The sequence below is a fragment of the Hyla sarda genome, chromosome 8 (assembly GCF_029499605.1).
Source record: "Hyla sarda isolate aHylSar1 chromosome 8, aHylSar1.hap1, whole genome shotgun sequence".
NCBI classification, from domain to species: Eukaryota; Metazoa; Chordata; class Amphibia; order Anura; family Hylidae; genus Hyla; species Hyla sarda.
In genome coordinates, this window is record NC_079196.1 from 21,757,762 (window position 1) to 21,771,639 (window position 13,878).

Below are 13,878 nucleotides of genomic sequence, written 5' to 3' on the forward strand. Positions count from 1 at the left end.
TTTACCTTCACAAGGACATCTGAAAGTCATCCAAATGTAAAGGCATCCACCAAGTAAATCCATGACAGGACACCTCACATACAAGCAAAACAAGAAGTGACAGGGCGCTGTGCAGCGGGCGACAACAGGCGGAGGCCGAGGGGACGGCTCGTACATTAGCAATTTCAATTGGCTTTCTCTCCCGTGTAAATTCATTCAAAAATAGCTCCGGCAAATCGCGGCGTTCACAACGCTTTCTATTCACAACATTATGAGTGAATATATTTTCGCTTGAGGAAAATAAATTGGCCTCTTGAGGGATTGTTTTCTGAAAGATGAATCCATCTTTCCGCGTTTCTCTCCCCAAACGAAAGTCAAGGAGGAATTGGATGATGAATTCTAAAATGGACATTATAATCAGGCGCCGCTCATTACCATAGGTAGAAAGACACATTTAATAGCTCATAACCCTCGCCGGAATCTAATGGGGATCCATTCGCCCGCCACGAGTGCTAAAAATACTTCATTAAACCTCAGTATTGAACCTGAGCGAATCCGTTCCATTTACATCTCGATGAAAGATGATGACAACTAGAAAGTGACATTTAAGTTAGTGATTGCTTTAACCTTTGATGTACCAGAGCGGCCCATAATGGCGAGGAAGAGAGCTCAGCAATATGCCGCAGCGGCAACAATTATGTCACTACACACAGCCCTATAGTTTCTACTGTTCTCTTCTGTCATGTTAAAAATCTATTTAGTCTTTATAGGTTATATCTTTCTATGAACACTCAATGTCCATGGGTGGTATTCACCCAACTTTCTCAAAACCCTACAAGCAAACCAGCCTCAGTGATAACTTGGTACAAGTAGTATCACTCAAGAGAGCTGGTATTCAGAACTAAGAACTAAAACTGAGGGACATCACAGAGAGATAAAGAAACAGACAAAAATAAGAATTTTTTTTTTGTAAATTGAAAAATATTTTTGTGAATTGAGATGTAGTTCCAGGTCATAGACGTCTAATCCTGTACTGATCCTGCGATATATCCTGTATTATACTCCAGAGCTGTACTCACTATTCTGCTGGTGAGGTGACTGTGTACATACATTACATTACTTATCCTGTACTGATCCTGAGTTATATCCTGTATTATACTCCAGAGCTGTACTCACTATTCTGCTGGTGAGGTCACTGTGTACATACATTACATTACTTATCCTGTACTGATCCTGCGATATATCCTGTATTATACTCCAGAGCTGTACTCACTATTCTGCTGGTGAGGTGACTGTGTACATACATTACATTACTTATCCTGTACTGATCCTGAGTTATATCCTGTATTATACTCCAGAGCTGTACTCACTATTCTGCTGGTGAGATCACTGTGTACATACATTACATTACTTATCCTGTACTGATCCTGAGTTATATCCTGTATTATACTCCAGAGCTGCACTCACTAATCTGCTGGTGAGGTCACTGTGTACATACATTACATTACTTATCCTGTACTGATCCTGAGTTATATCCTGCATTATACTCCAGAGCTGTACTCACTATTCTATTCACTATTCACATTACTGATCTAACGCAGTAACATGTCTCTTCTCTGCTCTTTTACACTTTCCTTGGTGTTTATGATTTTTACTGACAAATATCATGACTGTATCCACAGCATATGGAGGAGACAATATATTTAAACTGGAAACCTGCCATTACAGATAGAGTGAAGAGCGGACGCCTACGGCTGTCATAGACTAGCAGATGAGCCAAGTGCGAAGGTAAAAGGATTCAACCGGTGATCAGATGATAAATAACAGCAGAGATACGACATTACAACACAAGCTGTTACATAACAAAAAGCCTCCTCCTCTGTCTTGGACTCTAAGTAACATTCATGTGCACATGGGGGTCGTTCACACTATGGAATTCAGCGATAAAAGTTTCCTTGCTGAATTCTGTGCCCTTTCGGGAGGAGGAATTAGGCTACAATGGCGTTAATTTTCTGCAGCAATAGGTGTTGAAATTCAAAAACCATAAGAAGAAAAGTGCAGGTCCGGCTCCCAAAAGAACGTAGATAAAAACGTTAAAACTTTAATAAATGTCCACATTAAAAACAAGAAACTGTATAGCTTCGAAAGAACCGGGAATTAGTTGCAGCGCTGATCGGGATAGTAGTAATCCAGGTGCAAACGTCAAGGTAAAATTCCATTATTGACCAAAATGCAGCGCGTTTCACTGCGCTTGCGCAGTGAAACGCGTTGCATTCTGGTCAATAAAGGAATTTTACCTTGACATTTGCACCTGGATTACTTCTATCCCGATCAGCGCTGCAACTAATTCCCGTTTTTTTCGAAGTTATACGGTCTCTTGGATTTATGTGGCAAGGCTGCTTGCGCAGTGAAACGCGTTGCATTCTGGTCAATAAAGGAATTTTACCTTGACATTTGCACCTGGATTACTTCTATCCCAATCAGCGCTGCAACTAATTCCCGTTTTTTTCGAAGTTATACGGTCTCTTGGATTTATGTGGCAAGGCTGCTTGCGCAGTGAAACGCGTTGCATTCTGGTCAATAAAGGAATTTTACCTTGATGTTCGCACCAGGATTACTTCTATCCCGATCAGCGCTGCAACTAATTCCCGGTTCTTTCGAAGTTATATGGTCTCTTGGATTTATGTGGCAAGGCTGCTTGCGCTGTGAAACACATTGCATTCTGGTCAATAAAGGAATTTTACCTTGATGTTCGCACCTGGATTACTTCTATCCCGATCAGCGTCGCAACTAATTCCCGGTTCTTTCGAAGTTATACGGTCTCTTGGATTTATGTGGGAAGGCTGCAGACGGGTATCCAAATATCTCGGTTCACTACGTGCTGTCCATTGTTGGGTTGATGTATGTCGGTACACAACCGGAGCAGGTAAGAGGCTATCGTGCCTCCTCTGTATTACTCTCATTTAGCACGTGTGATCCTCCACAGGGAGCGCCTTTTTTGTTTCTATATCCACATTAAAAACAAAAAGGCAGCAACATGTAACTGTAAAAAGTGAAAACACTGACGCGTTTCAGGCTGACGTATTAGCCCTTAATCATGGCAATGATACATATACTAGTACATTTTTCCTCCTGCATCCAAGGTATTTAAACACTGTTTTGCTTTATGTATCATTGCCATGATTAAGGGCTAATACTTCAGCCCCATGCGCGTCGGCGTTGTTCACTTTTTACAGTGACATGTTGCTGCCTTTTTGTTTTTAATATGGACATTTATTTAAGTTTAAAGTTTCTAACCCTGTTCTATTGGGAGCCGGACCTGCACTTTTCTTATGGTTCATGTTTATATGGGACATGGCCCATTGTTCTCTGAGCTTCCATCTCCTACATATGCCATAGACTCGATACGTATTCACATTGAAGCGGTGAGCTGATCTGCTTTTTTTTTCATATATTTTTTTCTGAAATTCTAAGTTCTATTCACTAAAGAGACTTTCTGGAGGTATTGCGGATGAAGATTGAACATGTTTTCCTCTTAAATTCAGATCCTTGTCAGAAGTTCCGTTGCGGACCTTTCGCTGTGTGCACCTAGCTGAAGGAATACCCACTGTAGTCAATGGAAATGTGGAGTAAAAAAAAACTGTAGTGTCAATGAGCCCCTACTAGAGATGAGTGAACTTACAGTAATTTGATTTGTCACGAACTTCTCAGCTCGGCGGTTGCTGACTTTATCCTGCATAAATTAGTTCAGCTTTCAGGTGCTCTGGTGGGCTGGAAAAGGTGGATACAGTTCTAGGAGAGAGTCTCCAGGCACCGGATCACCTGAAAGCTGAACTAATTTATGCAGGATAAAGTCAGCAACTGTCGAGCCGAGAAGGTCGTGACGAATCGAATTACTGTAAGTTCGCTCGTCTCTAGCCCCTACACCAGTGTTTCCCAACCAGGGTGCCTCCAGCTGGTGCAAAACTACAACTCCCAGCATGCCCGGACAGCCAAAGTAGTTTTGCAACAGCTGGAGGCACCCTTGTTGGAAAACACTGCCCTACACTATATGGAAAGGTATTGGACCCCACCTCTCATCAATGAAATCAGGTGTTTCCTCCAATCCCATTGGCACTGGTGTAGAACACCAATCCTGTACAAATAGTCACTGCTAGGTTATGTTCAGACATCAGAAATTCTGCATAGATGCCGAATTCCACAGCTGCATTAATTTGGCTAGGGGATAAGATGTCTAATCGCAGGGGTCCCCCCGCTGGGGACCACCGCGATCTCCCTGCTGCATTGGGTGCAGCGACGGAGGCTCATGATGTCACGGTCACATCCCGCTCGTGACATCACGGCCACGCCCCCCCAATGCAAGCCGTCACACCCCCACTCAGACTTGCCGCAGCCGAGATCGCAGGGGTCCCGCCGCCAAGGTTAGGGGATAAGATGTCTAGGGGCGGAGTACTCCTCTGAATTAGATTTCACACGAAATCCCCATTTTGGGGAGAAAAAAAAACAAACAATCACGTCAATGGGCTTCCACAGATGAATTCAGCAAAAAGACGAAAATTTTTGCGGAATTCTGAATTTTTATCAGTGGAACGACCACAGCGAAAATTCTGTAGTGTGAATGGGACTGCGGAATCCCATTGAAGTTAATAGGCTATAAACACATGCAGAATTTCCATTTCGAAATTCTGTGTGAATAAAGCCGAGATCATACAGCAGAATTTCTGCACTGAATACTGTATGGAATTCTGCATTAATTTCATTTATAGCCAATTCACTTCAATGGAATTCCTGCAGCACGAATTCTGCTGGTGAATGGGACAGCGGAATTGAAGTGTATTGGCAATAAATTAATGCAGAATTTTTATGCATAATTCTGCATACTTCTGTGCAAAAAACTGGGCCTGGTTTACACGATTTCACACAATTTATAGCCATTTAACTTCAATTACATTCTGCATCGGAAATTCTGCTGTGTGAATGGGACATAGTGTATTGGCTACAAGTTCATACTGAATTCAGCGCAGAAGTCCTGCCGTGTGAACCCAGCCTAAGGCCCCTTTCACACTACAGGTATCATCCTGCTTTTTACTGCCATTATTTTACAATAACGGATGAAAAAAATGGATGCAATAACTGGTAATAATGAATCATAACTGATGACCATCATCCATTATTTTTATGGATTTTTTCTTAAAAAACCTGATGTTGTTCATCAGTTATCATCCGTTATTACCAGTTACATCAGTTTTTTTTTAATCAGGTTTTTAACCCTTTTTTGTAAAGCTGTACTGAGCATTTAACGGATGTTAAAAGACCTGACAATAACTGATGATAATGGATATTTTTTTTTTTTTTTTTTTGAACATCCGGTACCCATAGACTTTAACCCCTTAAGGACGCAGGGTTTTTCTGTTTTTGCATTTTCATTTTTCCTCATCGCCTTCTAAAAATCATAATGCTTTCAATTTTGCACATAAAATTCCATATTATGGCTTATTTTTTGTGCCACCAATTCTACGTTGTAGTAACAGTCATTTTACAAAAAAAATCCACGGCGAAACGGAAAAAAAAGAAATACATTGTGCGACAAAATTTAAGAAAAAATGCCATTTTGTAACTTTTGGGGGCTTCCGTATCTACACAGTACATTTTTCGGTAAAAATGACACCTTATCTTTATTCTGTAGGTCCATCTGGTTAAAATGATCCCCTACTTATATAGGTTGGATTTTGTCGTGCTTCTGAAAAAAATCATAACTACATGCAGGAAAATGTATACGTTAAAAATTCTCATCTTCTGACCCCTATAACTTTTTTATTTTCCCGCGTACGGGCTGGTACGCTATTTTGGACTTTGGAATTTTTTGGAGAGTACGCCATTCACCGTGCGGTTTAATTAACAATATATTTTTATAATTCGGACATTTCCACACGTGGCGATACCACATCTGTTTGTTTTTATTTACGCTGTTTTTTTTTTTTTTATGGGAAAAGGGGGGTGATAACACTGCACATACTGATCTTTTACACTGATCCCTGCAAAGCCATAGCTTTGCATGGATCAGTGTTATAGGCGGTTGATTGCTCAAGCCTGTATCTCAGGCTGGGAGCAATCAAACGCCGATCGGACGCGATGGAGCAAGGTAGGGGGACCTCTGCTCGCGTGCTACCTGATCGGGACATGGCAAGTTTATCGCGATAGTCCCGATCAGCCCAACTGAGCTGCCAGGAAGCTTTCACTGTAGACGCGGCGATCAACTTTGATCGCCGAGTCTAAAGGGTAAATAGCACGCGGCACAACGATCGGTGCCACATGCTATTAGCCCAGGGTCCCGGCTATTATTAGCCGCCAGGACCGACCCGGTATGACGCAGGGTCAAGGCGTGACCCCGTTTTAAATACCGGGACCAGACGTACAGGTACGCCCTACGTCCTTAAGAGGTTAATGCTAAATTTTAGGATTTTTTTGACGGCCGTTTTCAGGACTTTTTGCCGGGAGTAATAACGGAGGTTTTTTACAGGATGATACATGTAGTGTGAAAGGGGCCTAAGGCATATTTTTGCATCCGTATTACGAACCCAAGACCCAACTTGACCACAGACCTGATGACAGAGCTGTAAGGCTAGGTTTCCACACAGGTTTTTCTGGCTTTTTATTGGAGAACTGCCACTGCAGTTTTTGAGCCAAGTCAGAAGTGAATCCAGTAGGAAGAAGTACAAGTCCTTCCTTTTTTATTCCCCATTCCTTTTAAATACATTTCAGACTTTGGCTCAAAACCGTAGTAAATATCAGAAAATGCCAGAAAAAAAACCTGTGTGGAACCTTAACCTAAGGGACGCTAGGAGAACGTTTCTTGTCTGACTGCATTGTGCCAGCTGTAATGTTTGGCGGAGGAGGATAATGCCATTGGGTTGTTCTTCAGGGGTCAGCCTTAGCCCCTTAGTTCCAGCAAAAGGAAATCTTATTGCTTCAGCACAGAGACATTGTAGGCAGTTGTCACTTTCAAATTTTACGGTTGGGTTGAGTTTTTTTTGTTCCGGCATGACGGCACCCCAATGCACACAGCAAGGTCCATTAAGTGTATTACTCACCTGCCATCCATGGCTTGTTACTGTACAACCGCTGGTGCTGCCACACTACACTATCCCTGGTGCTGCCACACTACACCACCGCTGGTGCTGCCACACTACACTATCGCTGGTGCTGCCACACTACACCATCCCTGGTGCTGCCACACTACACCATCGCTGGTGCTGCCACACTACACCATCGCTGGTGCTGCCACACTACACCATCGCTGGTGCTGCCACACTACACCATCGCTGGTGCTGCCACACTACACCATCGCTGGTGCTGCCACACTACACCATCGCTGGTGCTGCCACACTACACCATCGCTGGTGCTGCCACACTACACCATCGCTGGTGCTGCCACACTACACCATCGCTGGTGCTGCCACACTACACCATCGCTGGTGCTGCCACACTACACCATCGCTGGTGCTGCCACACTACACCATCGCTGGTGCTGCCACACTACACCATCGCTGGTGCTGCCACACTACACCATCGCTGGTGCTGCCACACTACACCATCGCTGGTGCTGCCACACTACACCATCGCTGGTGCTGCCACACTACACCATCGCTGGTGCTGCCACACTACACCATCGCTGGTGCTGCCACACTACACCATCGCTGGTGCTGCCACACTACACCATCGCTGGTGCTGCCACACTACACCATCGCTGGTGCTGCCACACTACACCATCGCTGGTGCTGCCACACTACACCATCGCTGGTGCTGCCACACTACACCATCGCTGGTGCTGCCACACTACACCATCGCTGGTGCTGCCACACTACACCATCGCTGGTGCTGCCACACTACACCATCGCTGGTGCTGCCATACTACACCATCGCTGGTGCTGCCATACTACACCATCGCTGGTGCTGCCATACTACACCATCGCTGGTGCTGCCATACTACACCATCGCTGGTGCTGCCATACTACACCATCGCTGGTGCTGCCATACTACACCATCGCTGGTGCTGCCATACTACACCATCGCTGGTGCTGCCATACTACACCATCGCTGGTGCTGCCATACTACACCATCGCTGGTGCTGCCATACTACACCATCGCTGGTGCTGCCATACTACACCATCGCTGGTGCTGCCATACTACACCATCGCTGGTGCTGCCATACTACACCATCGCTGGTGCTGCCATACTACACCATCGCTGGTGCTGCCACACTACACCATCGCTGGTGCTGCCACACTACACCATCGCTGGTGCTGCCACACTACACCATCGCTGGTGCTGCCACACTACACCATCGCTGGTGCTGCCACACTACACCATCGCTGGTGCTGCCACACTACACCATCGCTGGTGCTGCCACACTACACCATCGCTGGTGCTGCCACACTACACCATCGCTGGTGCTGCCACACTACACCATCACTGGTGCTGCCACACTACACCATCCCTGGTGCTGCCACACTACACCATCCCTGGTGCTGCCACACTACACCATCCCTGGTGCTGCCATACTACACTATCCCTGGTGCTGCCATACTACACCATCACTGGTGCTGCCATACTACACCATCACTGGTGCTGCCATACTACACCATCCCTGGTGCTGCCATACTACACCATCCCTGGTGCTGCCATACTACACTATCCCTGGTGCTGCCATACTACACTATCCCTGGTGCTGCCATACTACACTATCCCTGGTGCTGCCATACTACACTATCCCTGGTGCTGCCATACTACACTATCCCTGGTGCTGCCATACTACACCATCCCTGGTGCTGCCATACTACACCATCACTGGTGCTGCCATACTACACCATCACTGGTGCTGCCATACTACACCATCACTGGTGCTGCCATACTACACCATCACTGGTGCTGCCATACTACACCATCACTGGTGCTGCCATACTACACCATCCCTGGTGCTGCCATACTACACCATCCCTGGTGCTGCCATACTACACTATCCCTGGTGCTGCCATACTACACTATCCCTGGTGCTGCCATACTACACTATCCCTGGTGCTGCCATACTACACCATCCCTGGTGCTGCCATACTACACCATCCCTGGTGCTGCCATACTACACTATCCCTGGTGCTGCCATACTACACCATCCCTGGTGCTGCCATACTACACCATCCCTGGTGCTGCCATACTACACCATCGCTGGTGCTGCCATACTACACTATCACTGGTGCTGCCATACTACACTATCCCTGGTGCTGCCATACTACACTATCCCTGGTGCTGCCATACTACACCATCCCTGGTGCTGCCATACTACACTATCCCTGGTGCTGCCATACTACACCATCCCTGGTGCTGCCATACTACACTATCCCTGGTGCTGCCATACTACACCATCGCTGGTGCTGCCATACTACACTATCACTGGTGCTGCCATACTACACTATCCCTGGTGCTGCCATACTACACTATCACTGGTGCTGCCATACTACACCATCACTGGTGCTGCCATACTACACCATCACTGGTGCTGCCATACTACACTATCCCTGGTGCTGCCATACTACACTATCCCTGGTGCTGCCATACTACACCATCCCTGGTGCTGCCATACTACACTATCCCTGGTGCTGCCATACTACACCATCCCTGGTGCTGCCATACTACACTATCCCTGGTGCTGCCATACTACACCATCGCTGGTGCTGCCATACTACACTATCACTGGTGCTGCCATACTACACTATCCCTGGTGCTGCCATACTACACTATCACTGGTGCTGCCATACTACACCATCACTGGTGCTGCCATACTACACCATCACTGGTGCTGCCATACTACACTATCACTGGTGCTGCCATACTACACTATCCCTGGTGCTGCCATACTACACTATCACTGGTGCTGCCATACTACACCATCACTGGTGCTGCCATACTACACCATCACTGGTGCTGCCATACTACACTATCACTGGTGCTGCCATACTACACCATCACTGGTGCTGCCATACTACACTATCCCTGGTGCTGCCATACTACACTATCCCTGGTGCTGCCATACTACACCATCACTGGTGCTGCCATACTACACCATCACTGGTGCTGCCATACTACACTATCCCTGGTGCTGCCATACTACACTATCCCTGGTGCTGCTATACTACACTACTTTACTGATAAATTGTCATTTTTTTCATATATCTCTGCAAGTTTATTATCAGGGAAGGGGCCATCCAGAACATCAAATTTTAACCTCTTTTTTGCTTTTATCTTGTTTCCCCTGATGACTCTCGCAATTACAGGAGGGTGGAAATGCGTTGGAATTGATGTTTTGTTGGTAGGAATTGTTTGTTAGGGTCACTTTTTTGATTGATTGAGATATAATACCCCTAATACATATCCATTCAGTATCAGTGATATATTATTGTGACCCTACTAGTCTATTCACCTTTTGAATTAACGCAGAATTTCGCACAGATTTTCCAGCCCCCTCCCCTATTCCCTGTCTCCCCCCCTCTCCCTCCCCTATTCCCTGTCTCCCCCCCTCTCCCTCCCCTATTCCCTGTCTCCCCCCCCTCTCCCTCCCCTATTCCCTGTCTCCCCCCCCTCTCCCTCCCCTATTCCCTGTCTCCCCCCCCTCTCCCTCCCCTATTCCCTGTCTCCCCCCCCCTCTCCCTCCCCTATTCCCTGTCTCCCCCCCCCCTCTCCCTCCCCTATTCCCTGTCTCCCCCCTCTCCCTCCCCTATTCCCTGTCTCCCCCCCCTCTCCCTCCCCTATTCCCTGTCACCCCCCCCTCTCCCTCCCCTATTCCCTGTCACCCCCCCCCCTCTCCCTCCCCTATTCCCTGTCACCCCCCCCTCTCCCTCCCCTATTCCCTGTCTCCCCCCCCTCTCCCTCCCCTATTCCCTGTCTCCCCCCCCTCTCCCTCCCCTATTCCCTGTCACCCCCCCCTCTCCCTCCCCTATTCCCTGTCTCCCCCCCCTCTCCCTCCCCTATTCCCTGTCTCCCCCCCCTCTCCCTCCCCTATTCCCTGTCTCCCCCCCCTCTCCCTCCCCTATTCCCTGTCTCCCCCCCCTCTCTCCCCTATTCCCTGTCTCCCCCCCCCCCTCTCCCTCCCCTATTCCCTGTCTCCCCCCCCCCCCTCTCCCTCCCCTATTCCCTGTCTCCCCCCCCCTCTCTCCCCTATTCCCTGTCTCCCCCCCCCTCTCCCTCCCCTATTCCCTGTCTCCCCCCCCCCTCTCCCTCCCCTATTCCCTGTCTCCCCCCCCCCTCTCCCTCCCCTATTCCCTGTCTCCCCCCCCCCTCTCCCTCCCCTATTCCCTGTCTCCCCCCCCCCTCTCCCTCCCCTATTCCCTGTCTCCCCCCCCCCTCTCCCTCCCCTATTCCCTGTCTCCCCCCCCCCTCTCCCTCCCCTATTCCCTGTCTCCCCCCCCCCCTCTCCCTCCCCTATTCCCTGTCTCCCCCCCCCTCTCCCTCCCCTATTCCCTGTCTCCCCCCCCCCTCTCCCTCCCCTATTCCCTGTCTCTCCCCCCCCTCTCCCTCCCCTATTCCCTGTCTCTCCCCCCCTCTCCCTCCCCTACTATTCCCTGTCTCTCCCCCCCTCTCCCTCCCCTACTATTCCCTGTCTCTCCCCCCCCTCTCCCTCCCCTACTATTCCCTGTCTCTCCCCCCCCTCTCCCTCCCCTACTATTCCCTGTCTTCTCCCCCCCTTCCTCTATTCCCTGTCTTCTCCCCCCCCCTTCCTCTATTCCCTGTCTTCTCCCCCCCCCCTTCCTCTATTCCCTGTCTTCTCCCCCCCCTTCCTCTATTCCCTGTCTTCTCCCCCCCCTTCCTCTATTCCCTGTCTTCTCCCCCCCCTTCCTCTATTCCCTGTCTTCTCCCCCCCCTTCCTCTATTCCCTGTCTTCTCCCCCCCTTCCTCTATTCCCTGTCTTCTCCCCCCTTCCTCTATTCTCTGTCTTCTCCCCCCCTTCCTCTATTCCCTGTCTTCTCCTCCCCCTTCCTCTATTCCCTGTCTTCTCCCCCCCCTTCCTCTATTCCCTGTCTTTCCCCCCCCCTTCCTCTATTCCCTGTCTTCTCCCCCCCCTTCCTCTATTCCCTGTCTTCTCCCCCCCCTTCCTCTATTCCCTGTCTTCTCCCCCCCCTTCCTCTATTCCTGTCTTCTCCCCCCCCTTCCTCTATTCCCTGTCTTCTCCCCCCCCTTCCTCTATTCCCTGTCTTCTCCCCCCCCCCTTCCTCTATTCCCTGTCTTCTCCCCCCCCCTTTCCTCTATTCCCTGTCTTCTCCCCCCCCCCTTTCCTCTATTCCCTGTCTTCTCCCCCCCCCCTTTCCTCTATTCCCTGTCTTCTCCCCCCCCCCTTCCTCTATTCCCTGTCTTCTCCCCCCCCCTTCCTCTATTCCCTGTCTTCTCCCCCCCTTTCCTCTATTCCCTGTCTTCTCCCCCCCTTTCCTCTATTCCCTGTCTTCTCCCCCCCCCTTCCTCTATTCCCTGTCTTCTCCCCCCCCCCTTCCTCTATTCCCTGTCTTCTCCCCCCCCCTTCCTCTATTCCCTGTCTTCTCCCCCCCTTTCCTCTATTCCCTGTCTTCTCCCCCCCTTTCCTCTATTCCCTGTCTTCTCCCCCCCCTTCCTCTATTCCCTGTCTTCTCCCCCCCCCCCTTCCTCTATTCCCTGTCTTCTCCCCCCCCCCCTTCCTCTATTCCCTGTCTTCTCCCCCCCCCCTTCCTCTATTCCCTGTCTTCTCCCCCCCCCCTTCCTCTATTCCCTGTCTTCTCCCCCCCCCTTCCTCTATTCCCTGTCTTCTCCCCCCCCTCCTCTATTCCCTGTCTTCTCCCCCCCCCTTCCTCTATTCCCTGTCTTCTCCCCCCCCCTTCCTCTATTCCCTGTCTTCTCCCCCCCCCCCCTTCCTCTATTCCCTGCCTCCCCCCCCTCTCCTCTATTCCCTGCCTTCCCCCCCCCTTCCTCTATTCCCTGCCTCCCCCCCCCCTCCTCTATTCCCTGCCTTCCCCCCCCCTCCTCTATTCCCTGCCTTCCCCCCCCTTCCTCTATTCCCTGTCTTCTCCCCCCCCCCCTTCCTCTATTCCCTGCCTCCCCCCCCCCTCCTCTATTCCCTGCCTTCCCCCCCCCTTCCTCTATTCCCTGTCTTCTCCCCCCCCCCCCCCTGTATGTCTCCCATTCTGACACCCTATACTCCTGGTACCCGGGGTCCTCACTCCTCTCCACATAACTAGTGCCCACTCTATACACCGAATGTTTGCAGAGGGATCTCCTCAGCTGTGGTGAAACTACAACTCCCAGCAGGAGATAAAACATCCCATAAGCTGTGAAGCCCCTCAGGACAGAGCCCCTCCTCCTCCTCCCCCCATGTGCCCTGTCCCTCCACACACGGCTGACGTCACACTCACACCGCCCGTTAGTCCCTGTTACGTCTTCCCACTAACCTGAGGAGACGTCAGGGAACCAGAAAAATGACGTCATTCAAACTTCGCGCCCCAGCGCCGGAAGTGACGACATGAAGGGGCGGGTCACCTGAGAGTATTCCCAACCAGCTGTGCGGCGCCTGCAAGACTACATCTCCCGCCGTGACATTGAAGGGGCGGGGCTACTGCAGGATTACATGGTATGCTGGGAATTGTAGTTTTGTCGTGTACAGGTTATCTGGCGTTATATTAGGATGGAAATAACATGATAGATAAATAATTAGATAGATATGAGGTAAATAGATAGATATGAAATAGAAAGATATGAGAGAGAGAGACAGATAGAAAGATATGAGGTAAATAGAAAGATATGAGAGAGAGAGACAGACAGAAAGATATGAGGTAAATAGAAAGATATGAGAGAGAGAGAGACAGACAGAAAGATATGAGGTAAATA

At 49.3% G+C, this 13,878-nt stretch overlaps 1 protein-coding gene across 1 annotated transcript in view; it reads right to left on the reverse strand.

The window, feature by feature from the left end:
- Positions 1 to 13,590, reverse strand: part of ZRANB3 (zinc finger RANBP2-type containing 3) — a 282,012-nt gene extending 268,422 nt beyond the window's left edge. The window contains exon 1 of the mRNA XM_056533786.1: positions 13,443 to 13,590. The gene's annotated coding sequence lies outside the window, so the exon portion shown is untranslated. The remainder of the gene's footprint in view (positions 1 to 13,442) is intronic.
- Between the last annotated feature and the right edge of the window lie 288 nt (positions 13,591 to 13,878).